The 15,641-nt window shown below is 37.3% G+C and overlaps 1 long non-coding RNA gene across 2 annotated transcripts in view; it reads left to right on the top strand.

Moving 5' to 3' along the window:
• The first annotated feature begins 4,633 nt into the window (after positions 1-4,633).
• Positions 4,634-15,641, top strand: part of LOC128114889 (uncharacterized) — a 65,827-nt gene continuing 54,819 nt past the window's right edge. For both annotated transcript variants that reach the window (XR_008219932.1, XR_008219933.1), the window contains exon 1: positions 4,634-5,005. This is a non-coding gene — a long non-coding RNA (uncharacterized LOC128114889). The remainder of the gene's footprint in view (positions 5,006-15,641) is intronic.

Raw genomic sequence — 15,641 nt, forward strand, 5'->3', positions numbered from 1 at the left:
AATGCCAGAGCTTAAAAAATAGTTTTATATTTTGTGGGCAACTTTGTTGAGAATGCTTATGTTCCTCTCATAAATAGTACTCCTAGGTTTTAAAATTATGTGAGAAGAAAATGATTATTCTATCCTAAAATTTTCATCATGATAACACCAAGCATTGCATTAGAAACAAAATTGAATTGAGGAAAATTAGGTTTAAATTTATGGGAGTAATAACTGAGCTCAGTAAGTATTCACCACAGTTTAACATTTAGATGATTGTTGCAAGTACCAGGAAAGATCCCAACGCAGGTATTTGCTCAAATGGACCATACACAATTTTGAAGGAGACACGTTGTGAAGACAAGTAGAGAGGAAGGCAGGAACTACTTCTCAAACACAGAGTGATGTTTTACAAATGATAAATTGCCTTTAATCAAATAATGATTTATGGTGTAGACATCATCCTTCATTGGGCTTTAAAGATTTCAGATTAGAAGCAACAGTCTAGGTGCATCCATTTTATTATCAAATCATTAGTTTATAATAAAATTAGTTCAGTAAGGTTTCTTTCAGTATAGTCTTTAATAAATAATAAAAGTAGTTGATGTATTGTGCAATTATTACTTCATTCTTCAAATGGTTTATGTCCTGAATATATTTATTAATTTCAAGGAAACTGTTCTATAACAGGATAAAGGCCAAAGTTTATTCTTTTAAAAAATAAAGAAATTTCAATTATCATGCATGAACACAGACTGAATTCTGATTAAATTTGCTTACTTTTTAAAATTTCTCATAGAGACATGCAAGTGAATTACCTTTGAGAACAAGATTTATACTGCATTTTCACAGAGCCCGAGGAGACACATAACATTTCACTAGATTACCTAATTATCAGAAAATTACCACCAACAGAATAAATGGTAGAATTTCACTTCTACTAACAAAGATGTGTTTTTATCTCTGAAATGCCACAGATTGGTTTTTAAAAAGCAATTACTTGTCATTTCTACTGCATAGGTTGTAGCATTCAACTTATTTTAAATGACAGATTTTTCTAAGGGTTAGAAAATTAGTTGCTAAATGGGTCGCAGCTTTTGAAAACAATCCATATTTTTTGTTACCAATATTCTCAATTAGTAGGAAAAGGCAGAGGACTTCTATGCCTTAAACTCTGATCTGTTGGAATTTAAATTTTGCCTGCCCATGTGTATTTATAGTTGCATTAACATGCAATATGACCACTCTCTAACTGACCAAAAGACACATCGTTTCCTTGATTACACAATGCCCTGACTGATACACTGAATTATAATATAGCAAATCATGCAGATTTATAGTCAAAATAACATTTCCCCTTGTCTTCAAAATGCTTCTAATTATATTTCATATTCTTCAGGCATATGTAAATTTTCAGTTTGTATTGAAACTTTTTTTAAGTTGTTATTTCTGCGTGAAGTCAGAATATGGTGTAAGTGCTGAAATCATACTGCCCCTGAAATTCACTCAGTCACGCCATCTCTGTTGGCTGGTCACATTTTATCGATCCTTGAAACTGCATCACGGCTTTGTTTTGAGTTGCGTGATTCTGTTAAGCCAAAGCTGCTGTCGAGGAAGAGTTCGCAAGCTGGAGAGGCCGTAGGGTTCACGGACCCAGTACATCCAAGAACCTCACTCCAGCATCTTTTCTGCTGTTCTTTGCAAATGACTTTTTTAAGTGTTTATTTCTACTGTACCTTTACTACCAGATTTAAAGAAAAAGAAAAACCCATTTTGGCTATCTTGAACCTAACTATTCTTTCTCTCTGCTCCAGAACCATCAGTGATTTAATTGTTTTGCTCTCTCTGCACCAGATGCCTCAGCGAGGCTGCTGTAAACTGACTACCTCAGCTCTTCCTTTCTGTTTCCTGCCATCTGTAATTCAGTCCTTTGATGAACTTCTACCAAGAATTCACACCAGTGCTCCTGGGCTGCTCAGGCTTCTCTGGGCTGTCTCCCCACACACTCCTCTGCTCCCTGGCCCATTCTGGGTTGCCTGCCTCCATACTGTAGCCTCTGGATTATAAACCACCTTCTTGTGAGACTCGTCTTCTGGCCTGGCTAGCATCGGGTTCCTGTGTGTGTACATTGCCACAGCCTGTCCCAAGAGATGAAGCAATCTACAAGATGAGGACATGATCTTATTCATCACGGTTTTTCTGGTATATAACACAGGAAATGCCAGTGTGCAGTAAGTCAAGAAATAGTAGCATTTGAATAAATAAATGGAGAAGAGCAGAGGGAGATGAGTTAATACACACATATACAAATACACACATACACAGTACACACACACACACACACACACACACACACACACTCTCGCATGTAGTAAGCACACAGATTACCATTGCATACCAAATGCAAGAAACCCATTTGCAATAACAAAATTGCAATTTATCCTACTCTAGAGTTGTATTGGCTATATTATTTTTAATATTCTTTCTATATATATATTAATATGTCACTACAAAAAGATTTATTTTAACCAAAGGGAAATACAATGCTGTTTTTCACTTCACTTTACATAATTATTTAAATGGACTAAAACAACAGATCAACACTAATAACAAACTACCCAAGCCTTCAAACCAACTGACTTCCTTACTCTTTCGCCTACTTTTGGCCAATTTTCCTCTGTAAATGATTCATTTTTTTTAATCATAAAGTTCATGTGTGAGAACTTATCTCCCGGTCCTTTGTAGGAAGAGAGTCATTCTCAAGTCAGATAAAATATCTGCAAAGAACAGTAAGTGCACCTCCCATTGTCGTGACCAGAAAGCTAGCATTTTCTGTTCCCATTTCACTTTTGTAAGGAAAAAAATATAACTTTCCTCTAAGCCACAAGTCGTACTCTGAAAGTCTCAGTATTTCACAGCAGTTATCTGGAGGCTATGAAAAGAAATCTAGACACTAACCCAGCCACAAAACGCTCCACCTACAATCTTTCCTGCCTACAAGATACGCTGGGGCAATGATGGCACAGAACATGTGGCAGTCGTCAACCAGGGTTTTGTGTAACTTGAGGCCCACCCCACAAGATGCAGTCCATGCCCTACAACTGCCTGGATGGCCAGAAACCGGAGACCAGATAGTCCAGAGACCTAGGTTGGGCTCCTTGTCCAGTCGTCATTAGAGAGGCTTCCTCCAGCAGCGGACATTGTGCAGAGTGTTTAAATTGGAGGTCGCTCTCCTTGGAGACTGGGAACCCATAGGAGACAAGAAGGAAAGATTGTAAGAGTCAATGGGGATGGAGGACTCTGGGAGAACCTGGCCCACCAAATCGACTACGCAGGCCTCATATGGGCTCAAAGAGACGGAAGTGGCAAACACGAGCCCGCATGGGTCTTTACCCGGTCCTCCGTGTGTATGTTAGGGCTGTTAGCTTGGTGTTCTTGTGAGACTCCTAGCAGTGAGAGCAGATGTGTCTCTGACTCTTTTGCCTGCTCCTGAGACTTTTCTCCACCTATATGGTGGGTTGCCTTGTCCAGCCTTGATAAGAGGGCTTTTGCCTTGTCTTATTGTATCATGGTTTGTCCTGTTTGGTTGTTACCTATTGGAGGCCTGCACTTTTCTGAAGAGGAAGCAGAGCGGGAGTGAATCTTGGGGAGAGAAGAAGTGGCTAGGAAGAGTGGAGGGAGAGGAAACTGTGGTTGGGATATATTGTATGAGAGAAGAATCTGTTTCAACCTCTGAGAAAAAACCAGGGGCAGCAGCAGTAGCCAATAACAGCTTGGGAGTCTTTTGAACTCCTCTGGCCAGCAGCTTATAAGGAGGCTTCTCATTTCTGCTTTTGGGGTTTTAAAATATGTGTGTGTCCCTGTGTGCATGGGGTATTTGTGCACATGAGTGCAGTGTCTTCTTTGGCCAGAAGAGGGCGCTAGATACCCTGGAGCTGGAGTTACAGAGAGGAGCTCCGAAACAAACTTGAGTCCTTTACAGGAGCTCTTAACTGCTGAGTAGCAGTCTCTGTAGTCTCAATTTATCTTCTTGGCTGTTTTTTGTTTGATTTTTTTTTTGCAACCAGTAATAAAGAATATATATAATTACAAGGTTTTGAAGAGCCAGCACCTTCCTGTGAAGCTACTTTAAAATCAATGTGAAGACCCAGAAGTTTCATTTTAAAGAAACCCGAAATAGAAAAGCTACTGCAGGCCAGATGTGTCATTCATTAATATGCATGTCTTCTAACCCTTAGTGCATCTGACAGATTGTAGTCACAGCTTCCTTATTTGGAGAAGCTGGCCCAGATACCTACAACAACCTTTCTATCACTCCAGGTTAAAGAGAACTCCTGGATGCCATGCAATTCCACAAGGCAAGCAAATTTGCATGCTTCCTAGCCTTGAGGATCTTGCCTGGATGAAGGAAGGCAGCCTATATCATGGAGGAGGGAACCTACTAAAACTTTTGAAGTACCAGTAGTTACGAGTTGCTATGTGTGAATGTATATCAAAGGGTGTGGGTTTTCTGACTTCAGAAAGGAAACATAGCCATCTGTGGTGCTTACGAACATAAGAGCTACATTATGCATATATTGTATGCACCCACAATGAGATTTTTTTTCCAGGAAAATAACTGTGGGTTAGAGGAAAATTAGTTTTAAATGAAGCAGGAGAGAAAAATTATTAAGGGAATGTTATAACTCTCTCTCTCTCTGTCTGTCTCTCTCCCTCTCTCTTGCTCTGTGTGTGCTCTCTATTTCTATTTCTCTAACTCTCTCTATCTGTGTGTGTGTGTGTGTGTGTGTGTGTGTGTGTGTGTGTTTGTGTGTGTGTGTGTGTGTGTGTGCATATTTTCATATTTATATTCTAATATTGGTTTGGGTATATGCATGCATGCTATGGTGTGCTTGTGGGAGTCAGTGCCAATCTTTAACCTCTACCTTGATTGAGACCATCTCTATTGTTATTTATAGCCAGTCTAGCTCACTTCCATTCCTTGCTAGCTTTTAGAGACTCTACTGTCTGCACTGTTCATATCAAGGTAAGTAGGAATAAACTGGGATTGAAGATATTTATGCTACTGATCTGGTTTTTTCAAGGGTTCTGGGGAGCTGAAATCAGAGTGCCAGCCTTGCCTGCCAAATGCTTTACACATTAAAATCTCCCCTCCATGAATGTAGTATTATTTGCTGGTAAAATTCTCCTGAGTTTTGAAGGCAGTGAAACTCATGTTTGTTTGTTTTTTTCCTTTTGTATTTGTTTTTGTTCATTTACATCAGGGTCTTGTTTTGTAGCCAAAGCAGGACTTTGGGTTGATAATTCTCTTGTTTTAGCATCCTGAATGCTAGTGTGAGACAAGCACCAGTATATTTTCATTATGTATAGAAATTTTATTATTGAATTCTAAATGCTTTGGAATTTCAATCGTGGTTTCTTCCTTCACTTATGTCATATCAGAAGTGGATTTTTAAAAATTGTTTTATCTATATAGAACTAGGCTTACTTCTTGACTGGCATAATACCAGTTTTAATTAATGCAATATATGGTTAGAGGTAATGTATATTCTACATTGTTTTGGATCTGTGCTTTTTCTCTCTCCTCCTTTATATATATATATATATATATATACACACACACACACACACACACACACACACACACACACACATGCATTTACACACAACATAGCTTAATTACTGACTAGTATCTCAAAATTTATAACCTGATAACCTGATTATTTACCATTACATTTTGTGGAATACTGAGTTTCAATATATTTAATATTGTTTTAGTTAGGGTTTCTATTGCTGTGATGAAACACCATGGCCTAAAGAAAGGGTTTACTTCACTCACAATTCCATCTAACAGTTCATCTTGAAAAGCAGTGAGGGTGGGAACACAGGGAAGGACAGCAACCTTGAGGCAGGAGCTGATGCAGAGGCCATGGAGGGGTGCTACTTACTGGCTTGCTCCTCATGGCTAGCTCAGCCAGCTTCCCTGGGGATGGCACCACCCACAATGGACTAAGCCCTCACCAATCAATCACTAAATTAAGAATATGCCCTACAGCAGAGACATTTATTCAGTTGAGGTTCCCTTCTTTCAGGTGACTTTAGCTTGTGTCAAGTTGACATGAAATTAACCAGAACAAATATGTACATTTTTTAAATGTCTTAAACTATTGGTTAAAATAAATTTAAGTAAAAATTGCAGAGATTTATTGGTAGCAAATTAGTTTGCTTTTTTGATAAAAAATAATAAATTTCACTCATTTATATTCTTTTCTTTAAAAATCTGATTGGTTTCCCAAAATATAAAGATAGAATTATCATGTGATCCAACTATATAACACTCCTCATACTTTACTCAGATGTCTCTATGTTCTACAACAGAGATATTTGCACATCTATGTTCATTACTGCTCAGTTCTCAACAGATAGGACTTAGGATAATGAAAATGTTCAACATGTACAAAATGGAATCCTATTCAGCTGTAAAAAAATGAGATTATTTTTGGTTGGAACTTGACACAACATAATAAGGGAAGTAAAACAGATCCAGAAAGAAAAATGGTGCTTATTCTTTCTCATATGTAAACCTTAATTCAAAATTTTTATATTTGTATATTTAATTTGGAGTGTTTCTGTGTCAGGAAGCTAGAGAGGGAATATGAAAGCATTGAGGGAAATGAGCCTGAAATGAATGAAGGATTAGTTGAAAGTGTGATATAAAAGTAGATGGGAAATATTGGAGGCTAAAGATTTAAACAGAAGTTGGATTGGGAATATGAGGGAGATGGCAGGGGCAATAAAAACTAAGGATGTGTAAAAAAAAGCCTTAAACGAATATATATTTTAAAGTAGTTTATGTGGAGGTACTCTGCATGGGATAACACGTTTTCTTTAAAAGACATGGATCATTAAGTGAAAGTCCCAGTGCCAATCATGACTTACCTCTCTAGGAGTCACAGGTCAGGAAGACCCCAGAAGCCTCCCCAAACCAAGTCTTTGATTTTGGTTGCCCAGCCTAGCTAAGTGAGACCCTATTGTTGAAGCCACTACACATTTTTGTTATAGGATATCAAGAATTTGAGCTGGAAGTGATTTGGATTATCCCTCCTTGTTGACCATCCAGAAAGCTGTAGTACCAGAAGGTGCTATACAAGCTACTAGAGGAGAAAGATTATCCACTGATAAACCCAGTGGTTGACCTTGCCTACTACAATACCTACATGGTAGGCAATGTGTAGCTACTGGCATTATAGTAAGAATGGCCGTTTGGGGTAACCAAACACCTTTTCATTGGATTTGAGGCCTACTCCAATGGAGGGAATTAATTCCTGATACTTTAAACCTGGCTAGGATTCCAGGAATGGAGAGATTATATGCCCTAGGAAAGAACTTACTGAGAGATATGTTGTCAAACTTCCTTCTTTAATAGTTAAGTCTTTACCCATAGGTTAGTTCTTTCAACTTAGTTAGAGAAGTCTCTTTATGCAGTGAGGAACACTCAACACAGAAACTCAGAATTAGTCAAAGTGCAAAGAATAAATGCCTTTTAGTGCTGAGATCTAAATGGGCCATTTCTATGAATGTCTTGCACCCAGGTCCAATGAATATGGAGGAGGAGGCAGAAAAGAATGCAAGAGTCTGAGGATGGGGAAAGGATGCTGTAAAATATCATATTCTGGATGTTTTGTGGCTATTGCATTCATGAACTCAAAACAGCTGTCTTTACCTGAGGGAGACTTGCATAGAATTGATTCAGTTAGTATCCCATCATGCACTGGGGAGAGAGTCATGTGGTTCTATCCCAGGTATTGACAGTTGATGGCTGCTAGGAGAGCCACTTTTCCTTGAGTGATAGGTTTCCCATGCTTCCATGAAAGGCCTCACATGTGCATGCACTAGATAGTTTATAGTTATAATTTTTTAAAGAAGGTATGAAGGCAGGAGAGAGAAGCATTTAGAAGAGGGCTCAGCTAGAGTGGGAGGGGTAATTTGGGTTGGAAATGCTCTTGATATAGTATGTACACATACAAAATTATCAACGAATAAATAAAATACTTTAATAAAATTGTTTGGAAGTTCTGTAATTAGACTGTAATGTATAGTATCAGTACTGTGTGAAACATGCACACTTATTCATGTGTACATATGGGAATGTATATATAAATAAATTGTTGTCCACATTACACCTTTGGCTGTCTTCAGATTTAATAAATTATATGAAGTCTCTATCCTATTTCCCTTTTCTATTGCTGTAATAAAGACCATTATCAAAAGCAACTTGGGAAGGAAAAGATTTATTGCACTTGGAAGGTTCAGTCCGTCTTTGAGGGAAGTTAGAGCAAGAACTCATGATGGAACTTTAAGGTTGGGGACTGAAGTAGAGAACATAGAAGAATGTTTCTTATTGGGCTGCTCCTCATGGCTTACTCATGAGCTTCTTTTTTTATGCCACACACGACCACCTACCTACAGGTGGCGCTGCCTCCATTGCCATGATCTTGCCCTATCCCACAGACTTGCTTTATTGGCCAATCTGACTCAGTCATTTTCTCATTTGAGATTTCCTCTTCCCAAATTACTCCAGCTCGTGTCAAGCTGACAAAAATCTAACCAGCTCACTCTCTTTGCTTCATATTATTTTTTTCACTCCGTCTGAATTTTTTTATAAACTTAATAACCCACACTATTTTATGGGTTTAATAACTCTAACATCTGAAATCATTAAGAACATTATTGTATCTTTTATGGTTTTTCTTGTCTTCACTAGAGGTTTTTTGTTGTTTCTTTGCAAATAGGGGCTTGCTACTATAATTGTTGTTTCTATCTTTAATGTTTTTCTTTCCTAAAAATATTTTCAAAAATAATATGCCTCATGTCATCAGAGACTCAGAGCATTTACAATTTGCAAACATTTATCAGCAATTCTTGCTTTGAAATTCTTCAAATACCATGCAGATAGTGTTAGTTTGGGTTGGAAATGTATAAAGATGGGCAAATGGTTATGAATTTTTGTGAAATACTTTGTTTTTATGTTAAATGTATACTGTTTTGATAGGCAATTTTCTATGCTATTTCTCTCTCTCCCTTCCTCCCCTGCCTCTGTGTATGTGTGTGTGTGTGTGTGTGTGTGTGTGTGTGTGTGTGTGTGTGTGTGTGTGTGTGTGTGTGTGTGGTGTGATATGTGGGTAGTGTGTGCAGTCTGAGCTGGGATTCTAGCTTACTTATATGCTGGAGGCTTGGGATTTTTGCTTCATCTATGCCTGGATATCTCGGTTATCGGTGTCTTCCAGAAATGCTTCCTCATCTTTATTTATTGTCTAGATAGTAGAGATATATTTTTCCTTGTTGTATTTATGGAATATCCCATTCACTTAGTCTTTGACTTGTGTTCAGTTTCTTTCTTTTATATGTTTTTTTGGTAAGAAAAGAGATGTTACCAAAAATCATTGTGTTTAGTGAAATCAACTAGGTTCAAAAACAGAAATAGCCCATTGTATTTAGATGTGGAATCTGTGTTTTAATAAAAGCATGAAAATAGCAGGGATCCTATTTGAGAAGAGGATAGGGAATAGTGGCCAAGGTGGGGCAAAATGGTATGATGAAACTCAGTATTTTGCACAATGAATACATGCTAAAAAAATGAATGGAAATATAAGAGAAATGTCCTACTATTTTTCTCTGGCATTCCTAGTTTTAAAGTGGAAGTCTGATACCTAGTTCATTGGGTTATGACAAACTGATGCCTTCTTGAATCTTTGAAGCTTAATCTGCGCATAAGTAATGGTTTAAGGTTAATGATGATCACACATAAAATACATGCACTGCACCCCTTGTCGTTATACTACATCCCATCTCTCTTCCACCTATTCATGGTCTAAACTTAAAATTCAGTCTCATTTAGTATTAATTTTGCCTGCCCAGATTTCAGTTTCACCATATCTGCCAGGTACTTACTAGCCTCTACTTTTTAAGAACTCTTTTGCTTCTTATAAAAATAGTAAAGTAATCATATAGCTGTGCTTTGAATCTAAATCGGAAAATTTGGTTTACACATGTTTATGGTAGCAACTCAACTAGTTAAATTTTTTATCCATACAATTGTTTTAAACTTCTCCTCTTTTTACTTTATTCATTTATTTTTACACAATTATTTTATTGTTTTTCTTTCTTTTTGTTGATTTTTATAAAGTTCACATTTGCTCAAAGTTTCATTTGGTCGGTTGGAAAGTTTATTATAATTTCCCACATATTATTTTCTTAGAGATTTTATCTCTATGCATATTTCTGTACTTGTAGCTTGAGTTTTCCTGCCTGGCCCACAGTCAGGACAAACTCTCTCACCTGCCAGTCCCACAGTCACTCAGACCCAACCAAGTAAACACAGACACTTATATTGGTTACAAACTGTATGGCCGTGGCAGGCTTCTTGCTAACTGTTCTTACAGCTTAAATTAATCCATTTCCATTAATCTATACCTTGCCACATGGCTCGTGGCTTACCGGCATCTCCACATGCTGTTTCTCATCATGGCGGCTGGCAGTGTCTCTCCCACCCAGCTTCCTGTTCTCTCAATTCTCCTCTCTGTTAGTCCCGCCTATACTTCCTGCCTGGCCACTGACCAATCAGTGATTTATTCATTGATCAATCAGCAACACATTTGACATACAGACCATCCCACAGCATGTACTGATGTGTGAAATTATTTTTCTAACAGAAAATCCATTGTCTCCCATACATATACTTCTTTGAAACCTTTGTATATTGGAATCAGTAAGAAGAGCCACTAAAAATCCCTTTATTTCCCTGCTTCTCTTTCTTGCTATTCCACATTTTTTTTGTGATCTGGTCATTTTAGTTCCTTAATATAACATCATGCTCACCTCATCACTATCTGAGAACTAATCTGTCCTTCTCAGTACTCCTATCTTTTCTGGATCAGAAGCTGCTTAAGGCCTAGCTTTGGTTTCTGAGGCTAGCAAGATAGGTACAACACTGGGTGCTGTGTTATCCTCCAAGGGGATGGACAGCTCCTGGATGGTTTATATCTTTCTTTGACTCAGAATCCTTGTGTCCAGACTAGCAATGTTGGTGTTTTGTCTCTTGCCACTTGATTTTCCTTGTTTGGACATTCACAGTGACAACAAATTCATGTCTAAAATCTGTATGAAAGGCAAATTTGAAGTCAGACAGGTAGTCAGCCTTCTTCAGGCAACTCACTTCCTAGAAATTGCTGCTGTAAATTCTCTAGGCAGAGGAGTTTAAAACAAATAACTATGCTTGTACCATGACACTTGCTTTTCCAGCATGCATAAAAAGGCTAAAGTAACCAGCAATCAAGTATTTGGAGGTGTATCAGGTAGAAACCAACAAGGTAGAGGAAAGAGAGAACTTCCATGGGAATATTTCCTTATAAAGTCTTTCTCTGCTTGATTTGAATAGATGGACATTGAAACTATGGGTCAAAACCTACAGTAAAAATACCTTCAGATGTCCAGGCTTACATCTCCAGACTTAAGCCTTAATCCCTCATCTAACTACAGTTAGAGACAGGGTCTTTGGGAGGTAATTATAGTTAAGTAAAGTCATTTAAGTGAAATCTTAGTCCAATAGAATCCTGTCATGGTGAGAACATGGTAAGAAATTGTCACTTGTAAGGCAAGAAGGGAGCCTTCACCAGAAAATCATGCCCCAACCAGAAACTTGATTATATTTAAATTAACTCTGAGATGAATACAAAAAATTCCTGTTGTCTAGAATATTTCATTATGACAGTACAAACAGACTAGTATACAAACCTTATCAATCACACACACACACACACACACACACACACACACACACACACACACACGCACGCACATGTACACACAGTGAGAGAGAGATAACACACAAATCGGCTTCTAGATCTAAATTACAACATAAACTTTATCATTTTTCAAGAAGATAACAGGAAAAATTTCGACGACTTTGGGTTCAATAGTGAGCTCTTAATATATAAGGCAGGATGAATAATCACCAAAATAAAAGATTGGTAAGTTGGAATTTGTTAAAATTAAAAACTCTGTTCTGTGAAAAGTTTTAAGTGAATAAGTTGATGAAAAGGGAGGGAATATTTGTAGAACACATATTTGATAACGTAATTGCATCTAAAATATATAAAGAACACCTAAAACATAGCTGTAAGTTAAACTGGGAACTCAACTGTCTCAAAAGTTCTGAAGAGATAGACGCTTTCTAAAAATGCACATGTACAGATGGTAACCAATGCTGCAGGAGAGATTCAGCACTGTATATTGATAGGAAACAGCAAGAGAGCTGAAACAAGCCAATTAGAATGGCTACAATCCCAAACATGGGCTATCCAGTGTTAGCTGGGCTGTGGAACTTTATTTATTATTGGTTGGAATTAAAAATGCTTTATTGGACTCTAACAGTAGTTCATGACCTTATGCATTGTTTGAAATCTATAAAACTATATAATACAAGGTAAATGTCAGTATGAAGCCCATTTCAGCTAATAATAATAATATATTAGTTTTGGTCCATCAGTTATAGTAAATTTACCATACTAATGCAAGTACTAGTAAAAGTGGAAACTGTCTAGAACAGGCAAAGATCATATGAGAGTTCTCTAATAAGCAGTTTAAAAAAATACATCTAAAGAAAGGAAACAACAAAGTCAAGAGCACCAGTTTATCTGTATATCTCACCACTTCCTCAGATCTGTTGCAGACCAATTATCAGACTAAGAATATATTGTGACTCAGACAACTGATGGTGCTTCAGTATGGAATGTCTGAGAGACAGAGGAAGGATGGATTATGATGACAGTAGAGCAACCTTGGTGGGTAGGAAGGCTAAGGTACAGGACTCCTCATTTTCAAGGATCTACTTCTTGATTATCAGTATAAATCATTTTACCAATTTTATTATTTTTCTAAAAGGTTATCTTCCTTAAAATTATATATAAGCATGAGTCCACAGGAAGGCCAGGAAGGATATGTGAGTGAACACCATACCAAAAGGGATGCCTTGGGAGTACTTACACTTAGTATATACTCTGTTCTCATATTTTCAAATGTCTCTCTGGACTGAAACTGCTCAAATTGAGTTTTTCATCTTAAGAAATCACCAAATTCCAGAATTTCTTAGGATCTAAAATATGAAAAACAATTGGCTTCAGTGTTTTGGGTGGCTTGAGTAGCTTTTGGCTTATCTATTGGCATGTGCCAAAAGTTTTGGCACATGAAGAACAGATCTGAAATGTTAATAATTAGGTAACTTTCTGGTACTATCTGAAATGTAAAATGGGCCATTGTTTCATAAGTTCCTTTATTTTCTCTTTATTCCAGTTTAATTAGAAACTCTTCCTATTGCATTACAGTAACAGGTGACCCATAAATCCAGCTATATGTTTTTAGCAGATTTCTATTTCTCTGAATGAATTATATGAGGGAACAAAATGGTGAACTATTATTCCATACATTGAGGCTAATGGTCCCTTAAAGGAAATGGTAGCAGAGCCTTAGAATCTAAATGTTTCTGAATTTAAAGTAATGGTTTGTCTTTATCTAGGAAAATGATGTTTCCTTGTACATGAGTAGAATTATCAGTATGCACCTTCACCTCCAGAAAATGCCATATAACACAGTCTTAACCATTAAAATTAATGACCTGAAATATAAGAGCCTCAAATAACCCTATTAAGCTGAAAAAATTTTAACAATTCCCCCAAAAGCTGAAATAGATGTTGTACTCATCTAAAAGTACACTGAACGAAAAAATTAAGACCACAAGAATTTAAAATGTTAAACTATTTTTAACTTGAAAGCAGTTGCTTCTCAGAAAATGACTTCATAACTTTAAAGTAATAGAACGTACTTTTGCATATATAAATATTAATAGTATTCAACTTGAGTAGCTGTTCTCAACCAAGAGTGGCTTTCTGCCCTGGGGACTGTGTGCATGTCTGGAGATGCTTTATTGTTATATCTCAAGCAGTACTCCTGGCACTGGCGAGTATAGGCTGCAAGCATCCTGGGAGACATGGAGGAATCCCCCAAAAAGAATAATAGCAAAGGACGAGACACCTGAGTGGAAACTACCTAGTAAAAATGAATATAAAATGTATAGATCTTAGGCTTGAGGTCTATCAAGGAACACTAATAACTTCAGTTCCCCTATTTATTTCATTCTCAGATTGCAAGTTCAGGAGTCTTGATAGGGTGCAGTCAGAGTGATGGGTAGGTCCATTCTATGTGCATTCCTTTATTTTTATTTCATTTGAAAGGTCAACTGCTCATATAAGTCTCATGAGAGGAAGGTAAAACCCTAGTGGTCCATAAAAATGTTACCCTAGACTGTTTTTAAGAAACCCCTAAAAATTTGATGTAGAAAGATGAATAAAAGTGTGTTTGTTCTATTTCCTCAACTTTCCACTTAATGGTAGTGATCACTAAGTCAAAGACTATAGTGTTACCTAAGAAATAAATGAAAAATGTTTATACTTCAATGACATTGTCTAAAAGATATCAGAGAATAAGTTGTGTGAACCTTGGCAAAATTCTTTATTTAATGTGGAAATACATGAGGACTATCAGAAGAATAATAGACTATAACAGAATGTTGGCAGAGCTTGTAATGGAGTCAATTATAGTCTGCCAAATATATACATGCCAGTTGGCAGAATGTCTCACACCTGTATTCCCTGCAGTTGGGAGGCTAAAGCAGGAGAATTGTGAGTTTGAATCCAGTCTGGCCTCTATCTGGCTCTAATACACACACACACACACACACACACACACACACACACACACACACACACACACACGCGCGCGCACACACACACACACACACACACACACACACACACACCTGGAAACAATCTTTTTTGAAAAAGATGTAAATGATGGTAAAATCTAGACAATATCATCTTACAGGAGAGCTGAATCTGGATACAAAGAAGAAAGAGGAAAGAAGAAAGGGAAAGAACATATGGACAGGAAGGTGATATTAAAATGGGGGAAGACATTAGAGTTATAATTTTAAATTAAGAATGCCTTGGAGCTACCAGTGACTGAGAAGGCCAATCCCAGTTCTTTCATAGCCTTTAGGCAGAAGAAAAATGTCTTAGTTATTTTCCTATTGCTGTGATAAGACACCATGACCAAGGCCAGTTACAGAAGAATGAGTTTATTTGGGGCTCAAAGTTTCAAAGTGTTAGAGTCCATAAAACTATTGTAGGGAACATGGCAGCAGGAAGAAATGCATAGCACTGAAGCAGTATCTCTTATCTCCAGATACAAGCATAAGGCAGAGAAAATTCACTAGGGATGGCATGGACATTTGAAACCTCAATGCCTGTTCCCAGGGACACGCCTCCTCCAACAAGGCCACACCTCTTAATTCTTTCCAAACAGTTCTACCAACTGGGGGCCAAATATTCAAGCACACTATTGTCATTCAAACTACCATAATGCCCATGCCTGTACTACTGGCTTCTAAAATCATGAGGTAAATATCTGGTGTATTCAAGCTACTGAGTTTATTAAAATAGTTCTAGGATAATAACATGGAGTCAAAGACCTGAAAGATATGAGATGGCTAAAGTGTTATTGTCAGTATTCTTTCTAGATCTGGTCATCTTAAGAAATGTATGACTAAT

Source organism: Peromyscus californicus, unplaced genomic scaffold (genome assembly GCF_007827085.1).
Source record: "Peromyscus californicus insignis strain IS unplaced genomic scaffold, ASM782708v3 Scaffold_19__1_contigs__length_69161282, whole genome shotgun sequence".
Taxonomy (NCBI): Eukaryota; Metazoa; Chordata; class Mammalia; order Rodentia; family Cricetidae; genus Peromyscus; species Peromyscus californicus.